The following is a 25,149-nucleotide window of genomic DNA, read 5'->3' as shown; positions in this document are numbered from 1 at the left end:
TACCGACTATCAGATTTTGGAATGTTCAATAACAATCCGAAAGCTTGAAGATGTCGAATACGGCGCGTGGCGTTGCGAGAAATCTCTTCTCTTATCCCTACGACGCTTGTTCGTACGGATCCGTGCTTCACGTTGACTATCCCGATTCTCGCGGAAATAGCAGCGCTAAAGGCGGAGCGGTTAAAACCAGAGCGGACGATGTGTATGTAAAGCGCGGCGACCCGTTTACGGTAAATTCACCTCAAATGTAGACATAAAACATAAACAAGACTTGTAATGCAAGCAGTACAGGAAATCCTTTTACCTCGCGCAACTATAATCACATGCATCAGAGATTAAAAACAGAGGTTTTGCTTTATATAGGATTTCTTTATTGGCGCTTTTATTAGCAGTTATCTCAATTTTTGTATTTATTTAAACTTTTAATGTAGCTTTTTTTTTTGATAAATTAGATTATTGTTTAATGGGGGAGACTGACGCTGGCGAGATAACCGCGGCAGCATTGGTCACAGTAACAGGTTGGAAAACGTTCGTTATTCAATAGAATCTTTCAGCGATTTCAGCAGACATGCACTAACTCCATTTCTATATATGCTATAGAAAGTATTCTAGACGAAGATATCTAAATACAAAGACAAATAAGCACTTTGCTTGATAAGATATCCAATACATACTTCGCTAGAAAAATGTGATGATATTAATATATTGAATATTTTTTTGGCCAAGATATTTACGTTTTTTTCATTAAGTCACTTTATAATAGTCTTTATGTATAATATGTACTAATAAGGATTGATGCAAATGATTGAGTTTATTATTTATTTACTACTTTATTTATTCTTTTATCTTTTGGCTACTTTTTCTCTAATTCAGTCTTCATAATTTATCGTTTTATTTATTCCTTTATCTTTTAACTATCTTAGATTCTCTAATTTAACTTTAAATTATAGATGTATTTTTTAAACTGTGTTCAACCTTTGGGTAACAAAATTAAACATATATCAGTATTTTTTTAAACACAGTCAAAATATTTGCAATACAAAATTATTTATATTCCCAGCGAATTAATTCCCTCGGGTTAAAAAAAAAGAAATGGAATTCTAGAATATATCGTCGACGTCGTTACCAACAGTGAGCTTAATAGCGCTTCTTTCATGACCCAACGTATAATCGCGAAACTAATTAACTAAGTAATCTCGAGATGAAGAGATAACTAAGTTATTTGCTAGGGTGGCCTGCAAACGCGCAACGCTTGACAGGCTCTAATGTAACGGTTACTTAAAAAGTGCTAATGTCTACTTATATATATACATCTATATAATTGATGCTGCGGGAACAAACAAAGTTGTGTTAATAATATATACATTTACGCCGCGCATTTTACGATCCTTGAACATCCTTTATGCATTATGAATCTCACAGCAATGTATTTGGGCCTTTTATGCTTACAACCAAGTGAGACCTTACTGCTTTACAAAAATCCATTTAAAATTTATATATAATTATTTAGTTAAAGATTTAATTTTCTTATGACTCTAGTAGACGTCGTATACACTTTACTTATCAGACAAGTGCTTTATCAGTGAAAATGATATCTTAGAAAAGAATAAATATTATTTTACGTTTCATTTTTATTCTCATACAAAAGAGAAATGTATATAAACAAGATTTATTTTGTACGGAGATATAATATAGTAATATAATATAAATTTCATTTATATTTTAATTTACATAAAAGATAACATAAATTGCATATAATTTTCCCGTTCAAAAACGTATTAGATGTATAGATGTTTTGTCTTCTAGACTAGACTAGACAACAAGAGAAAAAACAAGTGATTCAAGTGAATGAAGGAAATACCTATTTCTACATATATGGAATGATTTTCTCTTTATATTATATTAAAAATATATAAAATTTATATATTTTAAATATTAAATTAGAAATATTTTTATATTTATTCCCATGTCTATGCGATAGCTCTTTGCAAACGAATAAAATGATTTTCGTTTGTCATATACAAAAATGATCAACGATCATATATGTATAATAGAAATTGATAAAATAGCAACATTTCCTTTATCCGCTTTGCTTGTCCACTTTGTGCATCTGACTTACGAGAGCGAAATTACACGTCGACGACGCGTTATTAGACATTTCCTTCCAATGAGACCCGCGGTATAAACGGCTTTTCAGAAACCTACCTAGTGGCTGAGCAGACGGAAATAGCTGTCAGTCCTCGAAACGATCCAGTTCTGTCTTGCCACATCCTTCCGCGCATGCTGGACAGAACAGTTCATTACTGCCGGTGGATCCGACCCGACGGATATGGAATTCACAATGACATAAGCCATCGATATACGACCAGCGGCAGCTACTCCGAGTGCAGATTAGTCATCCTGGGTAAGTACCATGGGCACAGAGCTGTGTTACGTGCGTAGTAATGTAACAAAGTCACCCTAATTGCCATGCCATGTGTGTGTATGTACACTGCGTATGTTACCAAACGAACCGCGCGTAAATCACTATTACATTAATATTAATTAACGACGCGTCGCGATTGCAATTTCGCGAAATGTGCCCGTCATTTTCTACTCCAATAGTATTATATCTGCCTCGGTATTTTGATGAAATAACTTAGACAGTGCGGGATATAAATGATCGAGGACGCGACATATATATCTCTCTCACTCTCTCATCGCTGAGGACGCTATCCTAGAAAACACTCGATAAATAATGATGTCTATCTATATATATATATTTCTCTCACTCTCTCTCTTCTTCCATTCCTTTTTCTATCTTTAGAATTTTGTAAAAACAGTTAAAATAACTAATATAAGAAAATATATAAAAAGTCAGATCATTTAAAGACCATTTATATAGATATTAAATAGATGTATCTAAATTAGGAATTATTTTAGGAATATATAAATAAGAGATATATTTATTTTTTACCTACAGATATATAATTAATATATTTAATTTATCTTTATCAATTTTTTTTTTAAACTGCGTCTATTTTTCTTACATGAGAGAATATCTTAGAGAATATTCAGAATAAAACTACTTTGTTACATAGAACAATTTTATTAACAAAAACACATTATCTTAAGAGAAACATATAAAATACTTCAGTATATATAATACACAAATACTCACTTAGCATTAGATAACATCTAAATATACTTATTTAAATAATAGCTTGTTCTAAGTTATCCCGGCGCGCATAAATATCTCAAAATATGCTTTAGCGGCAATAGAGATAGATTATTATTTCATCGGCATTAATTAACATCACGTCACGATTGCAATTCGCGCAATATACCTATCCCTCATTCAATTTCAATATTGTCGTGATTATTTCAATATTTCGAGCTTTACTATGAACCTGTTACATTAATAATGATTAACGACGCGCCGCGATGCAGTCGATTACACGATATATGTGCGTGGTCTCCGTATTTCTATATCATTTTACGGTCATTCCGATATTCTAATCGAGCAACCCGGTGTTCGCTATAATCCTGTTTCGAGGCACATCGCGCGTAACGTCGTGCGAAAGTTACGTCGGATGTGCCGAATTCGCGAAGATGCGAAAGATTACTCGGATCGGTCGACGACTCGCAGTCGAAAAATTACAATCTATATCAGCGAGCGGCGGAGATTCAGCGCGAAATAAACATTCGATGACGAGCGAAACTTCGCGACGGTGGAATAAAGAGCTGCAAAATTCCGCACTCGGAAAAGTTACCCGTCTTTATGTCGGAATATCAAGTGTCCGATGTACTCGCCGCGCCGAACGAAATCGATTCCCAGAACGAAACATCCATAAAACACGAGAGAACGCGAGCTCCTTTCTTCGCCGTTCTCCTACGTTTTCTCTCTATCATGGTCCTGTAGAGCTTGAGAGCTCGGCGAATTCTCGCGACAACCGATTCCCGCTTGTCCGATCTGTAGGTCTCGCAGGAGTTCCTTGCATCTCGCGGACCACCACTCACTTTATATTCATTTCTAGACTACCGTCTCAAAGAGGACTACGGTAACTGGATGGGTGCGTAGCCGGGCTCGCGGGTGAGAACGGTTATGTGGAAGAATCTTGGGACCAGCTTTGGGTGAATCATCCAATAGCGCAATATTTATCGTAGGCCGTCTCATCATCGTGATCATCGGCATAACGCTGATAACTGGTTGTCTTTGCGGTACATTCGGCTGTGCCTGGGACCGATACATGCACGCTTCGTCGAGCGTCGAAAGAAGTAATCCTGCCGGTAAAATCACTTAAATCTAATAATAAGTTCAACATAATTGATACCAATATTGATAAGAAGGATAAAGAAGGAGAATTGATAAGTATTAGTTGTATAACACTAAATCCGACCACGTAACATTGATTATCCGGCTTAGAATTTAAAAAAGAAGAGAAATAATGTTTAATTTATAAAAGAATAAGGTAATTGGAGAGATGATTAGATTATAATGAATCGTCAATTTATTAATCTCTCTTTAAGATGTGTTGATTTAATAAAGTAAATAGAAAATCGATAATTGGATGGCTATTAAATTACGTAATTGTATAAAAATAGTTCTTCAAAAGTTTTTTCACATATTAAACATTTATTTTTGCTGCCGAATTATATAGATTCAAAAGTTCTGATTCTGTTTTGAATCAATCCGCGAAAACTTTGCAGAAGTTCACCGTGTAACTGTAAACTTATTTCTGGACTTTAATTTTCAAGATTGGTTTCGATAGAAGTCAATGTTGAACGGCTAAAATGGAACGGTTTGGCAAATGCGCGCTTTTAAGCTGTATTTCAGATGTCCGTCTCAGCGAATTGCTCGCGCAGCTCACTCTCGGGTGATTCGCGAGACAGGCTTTTGTGTCCATACACGCTGCTTTCCTAGAGTTATTAGTCGTGGGACGGATATCCCTCTTCGAGATTCATTGGTTTGCGACCGAAAGATTCGCCCGGTATCACCGAAGTTTCTCTCATCCGTCCTCGAACCCCGAAGCGCAACTCAAAAGAATCTCAATATTGATCCCGATTCCTCGCTTATATCTGACAGCCTCAACGAATCAAAGTCCGTCCTGTAATTGGAAACGGCAGCGACTCGTTCGACTGGAAGATTCACGACTGAATTGCCGTAGGAACACAATTTACGGTGGCGCGCGCGGATGGTGGAAAGAAAAGGGCGACTATCTTGCCGCCGCGCCGCGCCCGCGACGGTGTAACTTTGATATTCCGTCCTTGAGCGAGGGAAGATATGCTAACGATCTGTAAAAATCACGGCGTCGAGACTGAACAGAGATTCAGGCTTCATCAGGGCTCGCCAGATAAATCGTGAACGAAATTAGTCGCTGCATTGTTGCGGTCGCGCCAGTCAATATGTAATATTTCCGGTTGATGCCTCAATTTGTAGCAAAAAGAAGTTACTCTTATAAATTAAAGTATTGGAGAAATAAGCAAATATATTTAATTCGGAAAATTCTTTAAATTTAAAGAGATTTCCATTAATAAATCGACTTTTTGGTAAAAAATTAGTAGTTTAATACCGGTTAATAAAAAACTTAACGAAATTAATATTAATTATTTCACGAGAGAATAATAAGTATCAGCATAATATTAATTATAATGTAACGTCAATGTGATATTAATATTAAGTTGATTAATTATATATTCTCCCGATAAAGAGTTATATAAAATTCATTAAACTTTAAGCAAGCAAGGTATCATCACACCGCACTTTTTTATAGACGTTAATATTATATATCAAGCGGAATGTGGAGCTGTTAAGTGAAATTAAAATCATATATTAATAATACGTATTTTACTGCGCATTATTGAAAGTATTGGTCATCCACTTGATGCTGAATCTCGTTTCTCGTAATACGACGTTAAAGAAAGTTGACGCGAAGATTATTGTTCTCGGAGAGAAAATCGTTAGATAAGAGAGGACGAATACAACTGTCGGAAAATAAATATAACGGCGATAAATCCAAGCGTCGCGTCGGAGTGAACTTGTCCATCGGCGAGCGAATCGTAGAGCCGAGGAAAAAATAATTTCAGTGCCAACTGCTGTTGACAGTTTTCGTTCGTTAAGGACTGAATTTGTAAGCACTCGATTTCGCGAAACTCGATTTTCTTGTCGAGGTCCGGGGGAAAAAAATAGGACGGCGCTCCGCTCTCTTTTTCGCGCGCGACGATTTCGAAGTGATGGAATTATTTCCGCTCGCAGCTAGCCGATAACGAGTTATTGAACTCGAAGGATAGAAATTGTTGTTCGCCATTCGCGAAGACTTGACGTCGCGATGCAAACAAAACGCTGGTAAATATGAAACACAGTCGTCGAGTCTAAAGCGACCAGAAATTAATTAACTCTTTTGGAAACAGCTTTCGAATGCTTCATACGCTACGATCGATTTATTATCTTAGGTTCGTTATTTTAAATAAGATTACTTTCGAGTTAATCAAAGTTTCTCATTAAAATTAAATGTTTCGCGTCACATTATACGTATTTTTTTATATCGTTTCGCAGCAATAATAAGCGGTGAGAAAAGTATTGAAAACCGATATTAATTGATTCGATTATATCAAATATTATTCTTTATACGTTAAAATAACGCTCTATTTTATATTTATTTTTCATACTGGATTATGCAGGCGGATATAAAGAGCAAATTGTACAAGCTCGGACAATTTTACCTTCCGTCACTTTTTGCGTTACTCATCAACGTTTCCATATCGCGTGTCGGTTTATGTACTCAAAAGTATCAAAGGTGTGTTCATTAACGTTCACAATTAATAACGCAATTTATATGTAAAATCTCGAAGGAACATATCAAAGGCAAACAAAATTCTTCAGGCAAGTCAAACGGTTCCCCCCTGCTTCACCTTCATTTACGTATTATCACGACAAATAAATCGATATGCTCGTTTATCCACGAAGTAGAAAGAGATTTCTCGGTTTTAAAAGGCTACGTTTGGATTTAATCTCGAATCTGAAGAGCTTATTTGCGCAAAAAGCATATTATCTCTCGAACATTCGATTAACATGCGAGTTGGAGATTGCAAATTTAAAAGATATCGCCGAGAAGCTCTCATGACGGTTCATTTTCGTTTCCAGAATTATACTACATATTAATGTATTTGTAGCGAAATAATTTATCATCTAAGCTGTGTACATAAACATATATATATATATATATATATATATATATATGAAATAAATTAATAAATTTAATTATTTATTTAACATTTTTTTGTCGTTAAATATTCCTCTTTAATGGAGAAGTGACGTTTTGCTGTTTATATTCTGCTACTTGAAACTTCCGTAATGATGCTTATAAAACTACTTAAAGCACTGGTTGTAAATACATCCGAGGCCAAAGTTCTTTTTCTACATGGTTGACCTAAGCAGATTTTTTCCACGTCGTAAAGAATAAATTATAGTGCACTATGTCCACCGTTCAGCGCGGAAGTACTTAATCAGACTTGTGTTTAGTCAGTTATAAATTATGTTTCGTATTAATAAGCTATGTTCGATGTAAAAAGGGTAGAAGGACAAACTCATGCATACACTAATGAACTGATTTATGCGGCAATTTTTATGACCGTTGAATAATTGTCATATCGAACAATATCGAGTTATAAACTTTCAAGTTGAATTTTGAAACTTTTATATATATCAATAATAAAAATTTTATTAATATAAAAATTTCCCGTTTAATTTATCTTAAAGGCGATTTAAGGATAACTATACAAGTAGATATGTTTTATATTAACTATTAATAATGAAGTTTTATAATCAGAAACATGAAAATAGTAGTACTTAAGAAAATAGCGGATTACTTAAATTTATTGAACGCAAACTCATTACTTGTAATCGACTTATTAGATAGACAGTTCCTCCGTTCTCCAAATACTCCAAAGCATGTAATAACAAAAACAATACTTTTACTTAGCAGAAACGTTCGATTATCCAGCTCCTATCAACTCCTATGTACAGTTGACAAGCTACAATCTCCCGCTTACTCGATTATGCCATGTATTAACTCGAAATGGAGTTTCTGCGTCTCCCGAGTTTAACGTGACGTAAGGCCGTTCAATTCTAAGCCCGCACGCACGCACGTACGTATATGTATATACTCCTCCGCGTCACTTCCTCTCTTCCGCGTGCAATAATATTCCATTTGCGCTTACGACGATTATGCGAGCGCAGACAATCAATGTGTGCGCGCGCGTGTAGCCTCCTCCCTCAGGCGATTATCCTCCATGCTTTGTGGACCATATATCTCTCTCTCACTCTCTCTCGCTCTCTCTCGCTCTCGCTCTCGCTCTCGTTCTTTATTTTCCGAGATTCTCATTCGCGTGCGTATCTCCTCGCACCGCAATAACAGCGGTGCCGCGTGGCGCGGGATAATAATAAGGAAGGATAAAGCGCCGAGTGTGTGCGAAACTTCCACGAGCGGGAACCAATTAGAGACAGACTGCTCAGGAATCTGACAGTCGGTTGAGTTGCACGGCTTTGTTACGTAAATCCTATCCGTCGTGACGGGCGATGCGGGAAGCAAGGGGGAGCGCGGCGGTGGTGCGATGAAGAAAGTTTCTTTCGCAAATGATCTGCGATTCTCTGCGAAACGAGAATCTGCGCAAACCGCGCGTCGTCCACAGGCCGAACTGGACCGGACCGGAGAGAACGAGAAAGGGAGATATTATTATTCTCTCTACGCAGTTTTATTTCTTTGTTTTTGCGTGCGAAAGCACTGACGTGAAGCGAGAGCCTGAAATTGACGAGAGCATTCGCGGCGAGAGAGACACGTGTGCGTACGGCGATGATGTAACGATATCGTTCGTTGACTTAAGGTAATAACCTTTGCGTGCACGTGTATATGTGTGTATATGTGTGTACGTGGCTTGTGAAATGATGGAACGTGTTGCGTGTGCGCTTGCACACTGGCATCGGCATGTGGCGCACGAGGGGAGGAATCCATCAAAATTGCATTAATTTAATTAACAAGTTGTTTACTTATATCTATATGTTTATTTAGAAATGATTGATGACTTAACTCACAATTATTTAAATTGACTTTCATAAAAATTATGTAAAAGATTCTCTCTCTGATTTAAAAGATGAAACTTGAGAAATTGAACATTTTTTCCGCGTTAAAAATCTCCGTAAGAATTACAAAGATGCGATTTGCGAAAAATTCAATTAAAGATAATTCAAAGGACAATGCAGATAGCAAAACGTTTTAACTTTGTCGCAGTAAAAACCACACATTTTCTACGCGATATTCGCGTGCATGTATCCGATCACAGAATCGTCAAGAGTTTCAGATTGCGAGCAAGAAAAAAGGAACAGCGCAGTCACGGAAGATTGCCGGCGCCCTAGTAATTTCGCGGGATTAATATTTAATAACCCGTTTCCCTTCCCTCTTCCCTTCTTTCCCTAAACAGATCAGGTTTCCGCAACTATCTTCCAGTTGATCCCCCTGTCGTCGGCGACGTTATCTCCGACAGGGGCTGACATATGCACCCTTATCTCACTATCATCCAGGGCTGCAACCCTTAACCCACTGTTTCAGACAGTAGGAACAATGAAACAACACCCGACGGCTTCTCATTTCATCGCCGGCTTCTCCGATGAGAAAGCAAAGTCGCGATCCAAGCCCACAGACATATCATACGCGACGCACAGCTCGCCCTCCCGTTTCGCGCACCGTAATCGCGACGAGTTTCCGTTCGACCCGGTTCGACCGTCGCCGAGCATTATTGCGGAAACGCTGCGGCGGATATTGAAGCACTGCCGTCACTGCCGAGCGATACGCGCGACGTACGACTCCCGCGGCTTAGCTGAAAAAGGTACATGTATTGACCGCGGTATTATTCCGCTACGATCTGTCATTTCGAAGAAGAGTACGGAGAATGGAACGAATAGAACGATAATTGTGCTCTATTGTGTTGCGAGGTCGATTATATGTTTCTGGAACAGAATCTCGAGAGGAAAATTTGACGAGACGACATTGTCTCTGTACAGCTTCCGACTCTTTTATTGATCCCGCATAAAAGAACGTCTCAAGATAGCCTGAACTTACATAACGTGGCCCTACGAATTCTGACAGAAATTTTAAGATAATTATTATTAGACGAGGATCTGGAATAGAGTATAAACTTCTCTGGTAATAAATAAAAGGTCGCGAAATATCAATGTAAAATATCAATTTAATTTTACATCCGGAAAGGTTTTAAAATAACAAAAATTAACGAAACATGTGACATGTATTTAAATCCACGAATTTAAATCCACATCCTAGTATTTGTTTTAAATATCGAAGCATTATTATTTAGGTATTATCTTTTCGTACGAGTCATAAATTTATAATTTTTGATACACATATTTGTATGCGAGGTATCTCATTTAAAATAATACGACAGGCCGTACAAAAGATCTTTTAACTAATTGGACGACTTATAAAGGAACATTTAATTGCGCGGGCATACGGGCAACGTCGAAAACGTTTTCTCCACTACAAACTTTTCTCGCTCGTTTACAATTTCAGTTCCGAATTCGATTTCGGACAAGAGAAGGAGAAGGGAGAAGGGTACGACTGTCAGTCTCACGTCGAAGCGCGCAAATGTCCGAGGCCGACCCCCGCTTACCGTCCCTTCGTGTGGCTTTTGTAAAATGTTGGCAGACCGCACAGAGCACCGCGAGAACAAGCGTCGCTCGACTATCTCTCACCCCCGTTTCAATTATCTAATTGAAAGTGACGGCACGCCGGCCGTTCGCCCCCCGGTCGTTCTCCACGTACGTTCTCCCTCGCGCGCTTCCCGCACAACGATTCCACACTCCAGATGCGCGTAACCTTCGATAAATCGTTCCGCACCTCTAGAGAACCCTCTTTCTCTTTCTCCCCCCTCCCTCCTCTCTCTCTCTCTCTTTCTCTCTTTATGTGCCAGCCAATAACTGTTAAAGATCCCCATCTACTTTGTTCCCGGGCATGAGCGACCAGACCGACCAACGAAGGCAATCAAGCCCTTCGGGCTTTGCTGACGCGGGTGTCCGCGGCTCCGCAATTACAACGCGCGCCTCGTTACACGCGTGCGTCGCTACGGGGGCGATACATCTCTCTGGCTCTTCCCGATGCCGGTTTCCCGGCAATCGCGTGGGTGCTATCGCCGTCGGATAATATCTAGTTCCGGCGTTTCAACAGAACCGAACAACTTAAAGTAGCTCGCAGTCACAAGCGTTTCATTTTCTTATTTGTTGCTCTCCCGTTTATCGTAACGTAGAATTTTGCATAAAACTTATTTGTGGAAGATCGCAGATCGAGTATCTTTGTGTTTATTCCGTTGTATATTTTTTTATTTAATGTAAAATAAATATTATAAATTAATATAAAATATTAACTATTTTAATCTTGCTCTTGTTATGAATTGAGCTTTTCTCAAAAGGTGAAAAAAGTATACTCTCTTTTTCTCAAACTATAAATATCATGTATTGAAAATTAAATAAAGAGATAAATAAAAACAGAAGGAGAGAGGACAGTTTCATCAAAGTTTGAAGAGCCATCAAAGTTTATTATAAAGAAGACGACGTTGTCTATAGATTTTCTACGTCCCATCTAGAAATAGTCCTGCTGCGTGCGCATACACGCATTCACGTCTTAGAATTGAGCACGCGGCACATCGTTAACACGGGAAAACGACCCTTTTCTACTTCCTCTTCGAGACGTCGCTCGGAGGTAAGAAAGTTTTTCGCGTAGCCTAGCGGAAATCATCCCGCGGCTTGTTTGCCGGCTTGATAACGACAACGGTAATCGATGAGCTTCGTTCTCAGCTCGCTTCTCAGAAGCTTGGAATTTCTATAAATCCCTTTCACAAAACTTCCTCCAACTACATATATTAGTTCTCCCCCTACTAATAAATCTGATGAAAATAATGTAGGAAACAGTTTGTAAAGAATATTCGTAATTTTTTTTATGATACCGAGCAAGATTAGCAGAATAAAAACTGAATCGATACAATGGCAAAATTGTTGTGTACGATTTTTAATAATATTCTAGCAATATTCACATAAACGTTTTTTATTTTTTAATAATTTTTTAGTAATTACTATTATTCTGTCATTAGAAAATTATATTTGACATTTTTTAATAAAGTATACATGTCATCAAATAGAATTAGATTACTTTATCAAAGCAGATAACTTAGGTGTCATATTGAAAAATTATGCAAAGATAACTTTAGATGTCACGTTAAAAAATTATTTTATAACCATCCAACATCTAAACACGTAATTATCAAGAAGCAATAATTGTGCTCATTGAAATTGAACTTTATGAGGTAGTTGTTTATAAGGTAGTTCAAACGTTTAAACTCTTGAACTATTCTAACAAACTTTTCTTTTACTGTAATGCGCTGTTACCCTCGCCGGACCAAAGTAACCTCGTCCGACGTTACACATACGTGTCGTTGTCCAGGAAGCGGATAGACCAGTTTCGCACTACGGGTACGCCCGGCAGCCTAAGAGCCGGCATAAAAATTCATGTCAGGCCACGCCGCGTCGGCCGTAACAAGAAGACAACCGCCGGGAAGAGAGACCGTGGGTAATCAAGGAACTCCGCGAAAAGGAAAGGAAAAGAGAAACGCCGAGCACTTCGCGAGTCGGCTCGCATTAGATATACTTTTCTCCTAAACTCGCTAAAAGCGGACCAGCCACGAAACGACGAAACAGCTCTTTCTCTCCTCCGCTCTCGTCCGTCGTGTCCGTGAACGAAACGGCGAAACGAACGGAGATGGTGGAAGCGAACATCGCGCAGTGCAGGGGCGCAAACCGACGGCCGTTATACGAGTACGTACATCCCCGAAGAAAGCATACGTGCAGCCCGCGTTTTAACGGACAGGACGAAGCCCCGACGTTTTCGTGACGTCGACTAAAATAATCTGCCCGCTCGATTCGCGAGGGAGTACCGCGGTGCTTCCGAGATTAGATTTGCTTCTCGTAGTATGAGAGAGAGAGAGAGAAGAGGAAGCGAGAGAGACAGAATTCGCTTTTCGCGGAGTTTGCGCGATAGAACTGATTTTTATTAAATTCGTCCGCGATACAATTCCGCTTCGACGGCAAGATTTATCTTCTTATAGGTAAAGAAGATATTTCTGTTACTCTTTTCTGGCACGGATAAAACGCGCCCGGAAGAGTAAAGTCTTGTTCTTGAATCTTGAGTTTGAGAAGGCACTCTGACAAGGTGTAAACTTAAAGTTGTATAAAATATGTAAAGAAGGTAAATGGAACTAACAGAAATAGCATGAAAAATGTCACTTTATATTATCAAGATTGAAAATTAAATTAAATATCGAAAGTTTACGTTTATTAATAATATATAACATGAAATTTTTTGACATTTAAAAATGCAGTTCCATATATAGATAGACAGAAATGTAGGATAGGAATTGCGACAAATTATTTAATTGTTATATAACAATTAAATTAAATTAAATTTTTAAATTACTGCGTTGACAAGCTTTGTCTACATCGCGTAGTGGAAAATATTTTTATTTTATTTTGGATAAATTAAATGTATCTATACGCGATGAAATAAACAAGGAAATTCGAACGTGCGTTGATTTGACGCAACAAAAATTGGCATCGATATAATATTTCTTATCTTTATACATTCATATAAATTTCATCGTATCGTCAATAACGGAAACACGTTAAATACGCGATTACGCGAATATTGATATGATTGGATATCGAATCTAACTGAAACTTTAAACGAACGCACAATTTATTGCAATTATATTTATTTAATCGACGAAATATATATGTATATATATATATATATATATATATACATATATATATACTATTTTCAACATTCTACAACTTTCAGCACTTTATCGGGAAGTTAGTTGCAAAGAGAAAAGTTGAAAGAAGAAGAAGCGATTCGACCGTTATGTGTGATAGTAGACCAGAAGTCGTGGAAAAATCGATAGTTTATATGCACTCGGGTCGCGCGGATTGCAATCGTTAAATGTGAACAACGACTCAACGTTCCTTCCTATAAATCCCGAGCGCCATTTGCAGTAAAGAATCACAGGCTGTCGGCGGACAAATGTTTACGGGTCTGTGTGTCTGTATCGGGTGCCAATTTCGAGGCGCATGGAACCGGTTTCACAACGGATTAACCCACTTTAATCTCTCTCTCGCGCGCCTTTATTATTCCTATTATAAATCTTTATTACAATCCCCGCGCAAAAATGAACATCGCGTTTATTACGTTATGGCCGTCACACGTCACGCGTTTACTTTTCGTCGCGCGCACAAACGTTGAATTTTTCTATTAACACAATGTATTTTATTATACCTGCATGCCCTCTGAAAGCTGCTTCTGTGAATGGATTATATCACAAAAACATACCGCAAATAAATAAATCATACAAATAACAAACGGCAGCACAGGTAATAATTAACTTCTTCGTCATTTACCGAGTTATAAAACCGTATCAAAGGCAAATTAAATATCCTTCTGTGACTAATAATAATCATTGACGAACGCGAGATAAGTACCTCTTGATCAATTTTTTGTCAATCAAATCAGCTTTTGCTCCTTTAATTTAATTACCTTTATTAAATTAATGTTCTTATTTTAGTAATTTCGCAAACCATAAGAAAATGTGAAGTTTTTACCTATTAAGTATTCGTGGAAAATTATAATAGGAAAGATAAAATATTTCCTTCTTCTTTTTAATTCGGTAGGTTCATTCGACAAAAATATAATTATGTTGGATCACAATTTAATAATTTTAAACTAATTTAAAGATCAATATCTGTTGTATATAGATTTATATATGTGATCTAATCGCATCAATTGCAAACATGCTATATAATGCATTAAAGAGTAGCAGTAAATAAATTATCATTTTCGTCTAATAAATAGTATAATCAATGAAGTAATAAAGCGTAGCATAGCTATATGTTAACCTGTTAACGCATAAAAATCATGCATAACGTCTAAATAATGAATATAAATACGTTTTTCGCACATATTTTTCCCCAATATTCGCGAAGAATCGTAATGAAATTCGTAGAGTTTTTTTTTCGCACATCCATTACCGTGATGTTATTGTAATCGCGATGTAGCAAATAATTAATATTGCACGGTGTTTTTAGACACGGCGTGTCTACGTGTACTTATACCTATACCAAAGAATGCTTATATGCAACGAAATAGGAGGATAACGCAATTGGAAACTAACGTATCGTTTCGCCGGTGAAGAAAAAGAGAAAAATATTTTACGAGTCTCCAAATTTTTCATCGCATCATCGCTTTTTTTCCCGTTTTACTTTTGACGTCTCTGTCTCATGCATATTCCAGCGAAATCAGCCGCGCAGCGAGAAATGTGAATTCGAGAGCGAGTTATTTTCAACGTGATATTTTAGCGGGGGTTCCGCCGGGGACGGACAAGCCGCGTAAAAAGTTAGTAAGGCATGAAACACGAGATAAGAATAGCAAAAGCGGCACGGCGCGCGGCGATGCGAGAGCAAGAGCGAGAGCGGCGCGAAAATACGTACTTCCTGAAGCGAAATTCATCACGTTTAAAAATACGTAATCGCGGAAGTTTCGGAAAAGCACGTACTCGTTATGCAACTGCGTATCACCGCGAAGATCCGCGCGAATTTTTCGCCGACGTACAACTCGACGACGCGACGGCGACGGCGCAATCGTGCGTCATGATCTGATTTGTCTCTCGACAAATCAGAGAACCGACTCGATCGCTCTCAGAATAAACGACTCTAACCGGACGCTGCTAAGCTTGTTCGCGATAATCAAAATCCGTCGAAATGCTCAATTTTTCCTTTATAACAATTTCAACATTCAGACGCTCCGCAAATTTTCCAATAAAAAAACCGAAGCAAACTCGGATCAAATTAACTCATTTTATGATTCCTAATTATTAAAACAGTTGATTTATAATTATTATGACAATTGATTGATAATTACTAAGACAGTTGATTTATTTAAGAAGCTGGCAAAAAAGGAAGAGAAAGGATAATCTCATTTCTCTTTAGTCATAAGTGAGTTATTAGATGCATTATATATTATTTTAATGTAAATTTTATTATAAATCTGATATCATAAAAACATAAAGATGTCACAAGAATCGTTATAGAAAATTCTCAGCGTTGTCCACAGAAAAATTCAGAAGTGGAAATTAATGCTTTACCAGGAACTGATCAAATGATGATGTCGATGGCGTGTCGATAAATACATCACGATCAGTACACCTTCATTATTCTCTTTTCCGTCTCTTTCTCTCTTTCCGCGACACAAAACTCCTAAATGCCTGATGGTGTTCATGCGATACCTTCAATTCCCGGCGCGTTTGTTTTCGGTTCACCCGGTATGTGTGTGTGTGTGTGTGTGTGTGTGTGTGTGTGTGTGTGTGTGTGTGTGTGTGTGTGTGTGTGTGTGTGTGTGTGTGTGTGTGTGTGTGTGTGTGTGTGTGTGTGTGTGTGTGTGTGTGTGTGTGTGTGTGTGTGTGTGTGTGTGTGTGTGTGTGTGTGTGTGTGTGTGTGTGTGTGTTCGGTGGACAGGTCGCAGGAAATGTCGAGTGCAATTCGAGGATTGGGCCTGTGGAAAAAAAACTCGCTGGCGAATATTTGCGCGAAGCGCGTTTCCGTGTGCTTTTACGGTGATCAGCCTCGGCTTTCGTCATGCCACCATGCCGTGTCGGGATGAAAGCCACAACCCTTTGCGTACCAATGAGACATATCTGACCCAACTGGCAGCGAGTAGTGCGGGACATATGTGACTTGTAAAGTTTTCTTTGAAATCTATATATATATATTTTTTATTTTTTATATATATATTATTCTCTCTCTCTATATATTTTTTTCTTATATTTGATTTTTATTTATATAGCATATATTTTGTTATTTCTTATGTATTAATATACATTATTTTAATTATATTTTTGGGTCTGATGACAAATATATTCTATCGTCTTGAATATCTCTGAAAATAGCAAATCTAAAATGGGGCGAATTCTCCAAAACAATAAATTTTTGTAAGCTTCACACAGAGACGTGAGTACCATTTCGCGCAAACTGTTAAACGCGGAACTCACGTCGGTTTGCGAGTTGAAACTACAACCGAGGTATGAGATCGGCGAAAAGGCCCAGAGGATAGCCCGTAGCAAACTTTGTCTCTCCCCACCGTCTAAACAATTCTCTTGAACAATTCTCTTTGTGACGCTTTCTATTTTCGCCGTCAACATCGATTTAACATACAAAGTTTAATTGACGAAGAAACATTAAACCCCTTTTGTCGCGAAACAGATCCATTCACAGAAATAGAGTCTTTCATTAAATTTACCGTTGCGCTTCCAGGCATACGTAATTCATATAGTTGCTTTCGTACGCGCACCCCGGCATTGCATTATAATTCGTCAATGCAGCTGCACCAAACGAGCCTGCTGTATGCATTTCTCGACTCGACGCTCCGTTCAATGCATTTGCAATGGATGCACGTTAAAATGCTTTTTTTCTCAATGGCTCTTTTTGAAGTTTTCAGGCATTTGATGCCCCCCTTAACTAATTCAATGTTGACTGCATTTAGGATGATAACCCTTGCAAATATTTTAGTTTTAGATCTAGTAATTTTTTATTTAAATTTTTATGACGAAAAAATATTCTGTCTATCTTTATTTTAACCATGTGTCCATCATGGGTCCAATTTTTGAAGTAGAGCAATAACAATATTAAATATAAATGTAAAATTTTTGTGCCAGAGCGCTTTCCACACACACACATATGTATCTTGTTATCGGTTGCGACTTGGATCCTATTTCTTTAATATCGCGATCCTCTTTTTTTTTTTGCGATCGTTATTAGCACACGAGAGATACATACAGATTTTATATTATCGACTTCATATACGGGACGAAATATTTGCCTTCAGGCTATGTTCGATTTCCCCGATAAAAACGATATGTTTCCACTACGGTATACAATCCGATACACATGTGCAGTTTGCCACACGTGTAATTTTATGCGTTACAAACGTCCCGTCAAAGTATTAATAGATCGACGCTCGTGGATACGCGGCATAAAAAGAGGACAGAGCGCGGATAGCAGCGCGGCAGTTCTTTTTATAATACACTCTAACCGAAAAGCGGTTAATTAATTAATTAATTGCGAAACCGATTTGCAATCACGCGATAATTAATATCGATTGTCATACCCGCAATAGAGCTCTAATTTGCTGTTCTTGCCAAAATTCACTATGCGATAATTATCGGACTCAAAGCTGTGCATTACTACACTGTGGGCGATTATTTTACGTAATATCCCACTGCCTAATTCATAGAACGGTGAATATGTCCGGGCCGCTATTTGATTTTAAAAATTTCTAACGATATACGTTATCTTCATGTTGCAGGCAAAATCGAAATTATATACAATCGGGTATAATGTCAAATACATTTATCGCATTCAAAATGCAAAAGATGTAAATAATTAAAGTCTTTTTACTGCGAAAGGATCGACGCGAAATGTTGCGAGTATATAGGGTACTTTATATGTACATTCCGCATAATATAGCCAAGCTACACGAATCGTGGGAGAGCGCATATCTATCCGGAGTAGAGATCCCATTTCCCTACTCGTTTCATGCAATTCCGAATAATGAGATTAACAAGTGCCTGTGCTCGAGTTTTGTTTCCGCGACGTCGACGCGTTATCTCGTTTTCGAGCGCGCGACTCGGACTAATTACGCCGCCGCTTCTTGAACACGCTAATCACGAGAAAATTGGTACAAGTGCCCCGTTGTCAACATCGCGGCGCGGCGGCCTGATGGGGAGGCGTCGCGTTGCTCGAGCAGCGCGAGGAGAGCGCGACTCGTGAGGGAACTTTCAGCGCGTCATTATCGCCCGGGCGCGTCATTATCGCGAAACGCAATTTGCCGTTATGCCTTTTAGAGTCTCGCGAGCGCCAGAGAGTGGATACGATCGCGGAAATTTTACAGCGTATATTAAAAGCGCGCCGATAATACCCGCGAGCCCATAACTACGTGACGTGCGATATGCATAATGCCATCATTTTAATAGCCGCGCCGTCACCTTCATTTCGTTCATTGTAACGCGAGCTCATCATGTCCCCCGATCTCCCTCCCCCCCTCCACCCCACCCCGCGCCCCTTCCGTCCCGATTGCCCGATAAATACATTAGAGCATACGCGCCTGAAATGAATATTTAGTGGCGGCAAAATGCGCTTAGCCGGAAATGTTATTTTGGATCCGTAAATCGATTAAGCTCTTCGACCTGTTAATTAACGCGCGAAGATTGATAGCGGGACCGATGAAACGAGACTTATACCTATCTATTTGAAGCCAAATAATGGAAATAGATTTCTTCGAGAAGCAACAAAAGCCGCGACCTAATTCGTCTTATAATTTAATGCAATTTTTATCCGACTTTAGTGGTAATTGTCCCTGGTTATAACACATATTTTGCATTTTTATTATTTTTAAAAATCGCAGGAGAATCGAAGAATGTATTATAAGTACGTTTAAACAATTGATATCAATTTTATATTTTGTTAAGAAGGTTTAGATATATTACGATCTTTCATTTTTAATTAGATTCTTTACGTCAATCGTTGAAACCATTAATCTTTATTTTTCATTTGCAGCATAATCTTTTTTCTCATTTTAACGACAGCTCATTCATTTGACATTTTCACACATTGTGCAAGAAACCAGAGAGAGAGAGAGAGTGCCAGTCTGATATTTTGACGGCGTAAAAGCGACATGTGAATGCGTATAACTTAGACATCAAGCATTTAAGCGCGCGGAGTACCGAGCGTTCATCGCGCTCGAAAAAAGCGCCGCGCCGCCCCATCCGAGACATGTGTTTCTAATATCTCAAGTTCTCGGGCCGTCTTCTTAAGCAGATATATTTATATACCTAGAATGTTTTATTGCATTGCCTTGAGTCGTCTCGGGTATTACATCCTTTGCCCCGGTGCAAGTCGACAGCGTGCTTTTCCTTCACTCGCCTCCCCCTCTCGGCGTTTCTCGCAGGAACGGATCGAGAGAAACTAGTGAGAATTAAGTTTCAAACCTCTCTAGTCGTCGACGGGAGCGATAAAATAATTTTGTTCGAGTATCGTATATTACATAGGATAGTAACACATTCACTTTAATTCTTACGCGACAAAGTCAGTAATGGAATAAATAAATCAATCGCAGTTTTTTTAAAGCAAATGTACATACTGATAACTGATAATTAATAATTAATATTTTTACATACAGTAAAAAATGTATAGTTTATGTTTATACACTATCTATATTCGTTACATGTACCTCTTTTATTCGTCAATCTAACATTTTTTTTATATAAAATGCATCGCGATAGTGCAACAGTACTGCTCGCTGCCGTTAATAATTGACATCAAACAAAAATTAATGCCTCTTCCCGCTTTTTTATGCTCCTGCTGGGAATCCCCGGATATCGTTATTAGCTTCCAGTCTCGAAAAGCCTGGCTCGCTCCTGGTACCCCTCCTCCCAGAGCATTGCTCTTTGCTTCACGAATTTCTTCGCAGCTTGTACATTTTTCAACACGCTTCCCTCCTTCTTTCTAACACTTTCTTCGCTTCTCGTTTTGATTCAAACTCCCGCTACGTGGGGCGGTTGGCTCTCCGGGGACGTCAAAGAAGGGCGGGTCGACAACGTCCTAATCATTACTCGATCTCTGGAGGAAGTCGTAAAGACATCCCGGTCCCCGGTTCGCGATGGTGATATCCGATATGTCGCAGTTTCCTCTCTCTCTCTATTCGCCACCCTTCCGAGCTCTTGCGTGATCCCGATTGTGTGATCGTCGCTAATGCGTTTACACCAACTGTCGCCACACACAGCAGCTCTCCCCACGCGAATTGGCGGTATATCCGTTATCGCTGTTGCTCGATTTCATCTTTGCACGACGTACGAAGGAAGAAAGGAAATTCAAATTTCCACCTATACATATATTTGGGACCGATTGGAACATGATAATATGTCTATGATAATATGTGTATGATAACATATGATTAATAGTGCGAAAATATTGAGAAATTTTTCATTTACATGTATCACACATAGTGTGCCCCAAAGGTATCTCGTTATTTTTATTAAAGTAAATTTCATATGAAATAAACTGAAAAACAAAGTTTTGTTATTTAACTATATTACGTGAATATTTTTGCTAAAGGCTAAATAACAGCAATAAAATAACAGGATACTAGGCTAAGAACAGTCGTTAATTAAAATTCATATAAATATACACTTTCTAATCAGAACTAGCATTTCATCGCAATAAGGTTTTTTTTATTGCCACAAACAACAGAATTGAATGATTAACATCTAGAAAGTTGATTGAATTCAGTGGAACATAGTTCCGCCTAATCGTTTCGCTTTTGTCGCCGAGTTCCCTCTGCATTTCCCCAATCCACTCGTAGTGGATCATAGATCGCGCGCGACCCTCCTCCGGGATATCGACGAGGGGAAGGGCATCCAAATCGCATCTTAATCTACTCGAGGAAACGCCGAAGCTGTCTCACTTCCCGTGATCCAAGTTCGTGGTGCGGGAGAGAACGGATAGTTAGGAATCTGTCGAGAAGAAGTGTGACGGAGAGGAAGGCGGGGCCCTTCGTCCCCCGCGCGGGGGACTAAGCCGGGGGTTTGATCCCTCGCACGTAAAACTAAGTCTCGAAATAATTCAATAACAGCATTAGCAGGCAACGCCCCCGTCCCCGATAGGGACGGAACGTGCCGTGCTCGTATATATCCTTGGGTATATAAGCACAGCCCATCAGGACTCGTGTCCTGCGCGAGGAGGTGAATTAGTGCCAGCCGCTCCTCATCAGTCCGTCCTCTCTCTCTCTTCCACCGTTTGCAAGATAGATCTGATGCTAATATCGGCCGACTAATTGCATTCCCATAAGAGCGCGGTCTTGACGAGCAACGCGACCCGTTGCTCGTTCTTTGAGGGGGAATCGGCTCCGAGATAATCAAAGATCGTCGCTCTTCTTACCAGGCTGGTCGAGAATACGCGACCTTAATTTTAATGACAGATTCGATCGATTTCTCTTTCTTGTAACTAAAATATCTCACGGTACCAATTAGTTATTGAATTATTTATTATTAAGAACAAAAGGTTTCTTGTGTGAAATTCTAAGTTATAATTAGGAATTAGGTAACTAAATCTATCAGAGCTCAAGCTTCAACCTGTAAATTAACTTTGATTAAGACAGATAATAAAATTTTAGAGATTTTTAGGAGCGTATATTTATAATCAGATTTCTATTGAAGAATGCAGCTTAAGATATGACACAATCTAATAAAAAGTTCTAGAGAGTTAACTTTTTTGTTTTAATATATGTTATATTTGCTATTATGATTCAATTAAGGAACTCAACAAAGTTTATCTTCAGACCTGAGTTTTATTTCTCACGATTTAATTATTGATTCTTGATTGGAAATCCATATGTATGTTAGCTTTTAAATCTTGTAAAATTTTTTTGAGGATTTGAAAAGAGAATCGATCATTTTCACGTAAAAAATCTGAGTTTTACAACGTTAAAATTAAAAATCACAAATGCCAGAAAAAGAGAAAAAATAATGCCAAATAATAATTTCCTTGTATTTTATATTGCATGATTTAATAAGGTAGCGATACGTGCTTATTTGAGATTATTTTGCTTTAACTGTTTTCCCAAACTCGATATGAATACCTATATCAATAATACGTGGACATGGTATAGCGATGCTAAATTTAATATCGTTCTATTTTGTTTTTAAACCAGTTCTTTAAATAATATGTTTATATATGTTAATTTATTAATTAATATTAATTTTTAGATAGACCAATTAAACAATGTACATTAATCATTTAAATAATTATTAAAAGAAAGAAATAATTCGTACGTAATAGTTGAAATTCGTTATTAACAATTATATTTATACACATAGAATTACACAATATTGAAGAGCAAGTTGTACTCCCATCAATTAGAATTTAAATAACAATATTTCTTTATCTTATTAAAACGCTCTTTTAGTCGAATCAGTTGTTATTTTAGATAACGCTAACAAGTTTATAAAACAAAGCGCAAAAGTGTACAATATCGGTTTACTTATTAAAATTAATTAAAAATACAAGGAATACAGAATACTCAGTGTATAATTATTTCGTAGAAATAAAACGTTGAATATTTCGTGATAACGAGACTGTTTTTCGGTCTTGGTGTTGTTTAGTATAGCGCGCGATCTCGTACACAAGACCGCGGCGCGCCGTATTATCATTCTTGTGTCGCGACTCGAGTTGACAGGTATTGGCATTTTGTCGTTCCGCGTTACCTATTATTTCCGAAACACGATTATTTCCTACAAACAATTAGCACATACAATTAAATTAACTGAGGCAACGTTTGCAAATTTTTGTGATTATTTTTATCGAAGCAAATATGTCGCGCGATCATTTGAGAATCGCAGCAATAGGAAATGGGAATTACAAAGTATTGCTTTATCGCGAGATTTAAACATGAACGATGACGGATTTTTTTCACGCTGCTTAATTTCGAATAAAACGTATGCTGCATCAAGCTCATTATGAATTTTCGACTTATTTAAACATATAATTTATTTATCAGTTTCGACTAATTGTAAGAGCAAATCGCCGAATATACATCGAGCAAATTTGTTGAATATTGTAGAGCTTTGGCTTTTTTTGCATTATCTCGGTGAAGAAAAGTGTCATTTAAGTAACGAGAAGACATTATATCGGTTAATTATTAAAAATTAATTTAAACTGCAAAAAATAGGATAATTGACTTTATACGTTTATTTTAGAGATACAATAAATATTTACAGACCAGACTGGCTTGCTCCAGTATGTATTTTCACAAACGTAACTAGATGGAGAACACAGAGTATTTCAATTGGATATATAGACATTTTAACTAATTTATTTAATAAAAAGACATTTTAATTATTAATTTTATTTATTCTTGTAATAAATAAACTTAGTTTTATTCTCTAATTTTTCGTAATCTATCTATTATTTATTCATTATTTTATATCATTTGTGTGTGTGTGTGTGTGAAACAAAAACATTTAATGAGAAATCTCATGTCTCAATATTGATAATAATATTGTGTTTTACAACAGACATGTAATACTTTAATGACAGATAATTCGTGAAAGTAACCGCAGCGCTTTTCACAATCAGCTGAGTACACTCTCGATCGATTTTTAATCAAGATGTGGCTATTAAACTATCCGTATCTCACGATAAAACTTGATTCTGGTATATCTTACCAGATATGTTTTTTTTATTCATGTAACAAATACGATTTTTAATATCAACGACAGCTATCTGAAATTATGCTGCTCGAAGCGAATAAATTGCGAGGAATTTCAGGAATCCGGAACACTCTGTATATACGTGACATGTAATTTCGGGATGCAACGTGGTTTACAATTTGTGTCGTAAAGGCTGCTTGTACGCGGAACGGAATATTTGTCCATGCAAGTACTAGACTCTCTTGGATGAATTTAGGGTCGATTTTTGTAGTACGAATTTAGCGAAAGATTATCTTTTCCCTTAAATATATATATATATATATATATATATATTTGATAGTTAATTTTTAATAAATAATTCTTTTCAAATCCTTAAAAAAATAATTTTTATATATATAAACGTACTAATTTATAGCAATATGCTTTCATAACTAAAATATATAATAATTTTTAAATTACTCGAAATATTTAACTACGAACAACCGCTGTAATTTTTTATATTAATTATGAAATAATTAAAATATTAATCAAAGATTTAATCGAAGGTACATCAGGCACTGCAAATCCAATGTTATTTCTACACGCATTAAACGTCTAAATAATAACCTCTAAATATGCATAATTACTGAAACGTAAAGTCGGATCTTACTTAATTAATCAAAGTGTATCAATTACGCGTCGCGCTTATTCTTCTAAAAGCCATACGTTAATACATAGTTCTGCCTTTTAAGGCCATTACATTGTTTAGTTTTAATCGTAAAGCCGTAAGAAAATAGACCAATCACAGTCGACTATTCTTCTCGC

The 25,149-nt window shown here is 37.5% G+C and overlaps 1 protein-coding gene and 1 long non-coding RNA gene across 5 annotated transcripts in view; both read left to right on the top strand.

Moving 5' to 3' along the window:
* Positions 1 to 25,149, top strand: part of LOC143897487 (uncharacterized) — a 173,996-nt gene that overhangs the window by 97,547 nt on the left and 51,300 nt on the right. The gene's annotated exons all lie outside the window — the stretch shown is intronic.
* LOC143897492 (uncharacterized) overlaps positions 1 to 25,149 on the top strand; it is a 91,342-nt gene that overhangs the window by 57,990 nt on the left and 8,203 nt on the right. For both annotated transcript variants that reach the window (XR_013256934.1, XR_013256933.1), the window contains exon 2: positions 2,198 to 2,404. This is a non-coding gene — a long non-coding RNA (uncharacterized LOC143897492). The remainder of the gene's footprint in view (positions 1 to 2,197; positions 2,405 to 25,149) is intronic.

This window comes from Temnothorax americanus, unplaced genomic scaffold (genome assembly GCF_048541705.1).
Source record: "Temnothorax americanus isolate GAGA-0224 unplaced genomic scaffold, ASM4854170v1 Scaffold20, whole genome shotgun sequence".
Lineage (NCBI taxonomy): Eukaryota > Metazoa > Arthropoda > Insecta > Hymenoptera > Formicidae > Temnothorax > Temnothorax americanus.
This window is presented reverse-complemented; position numbering and strand designations above follow the sequence as displayed.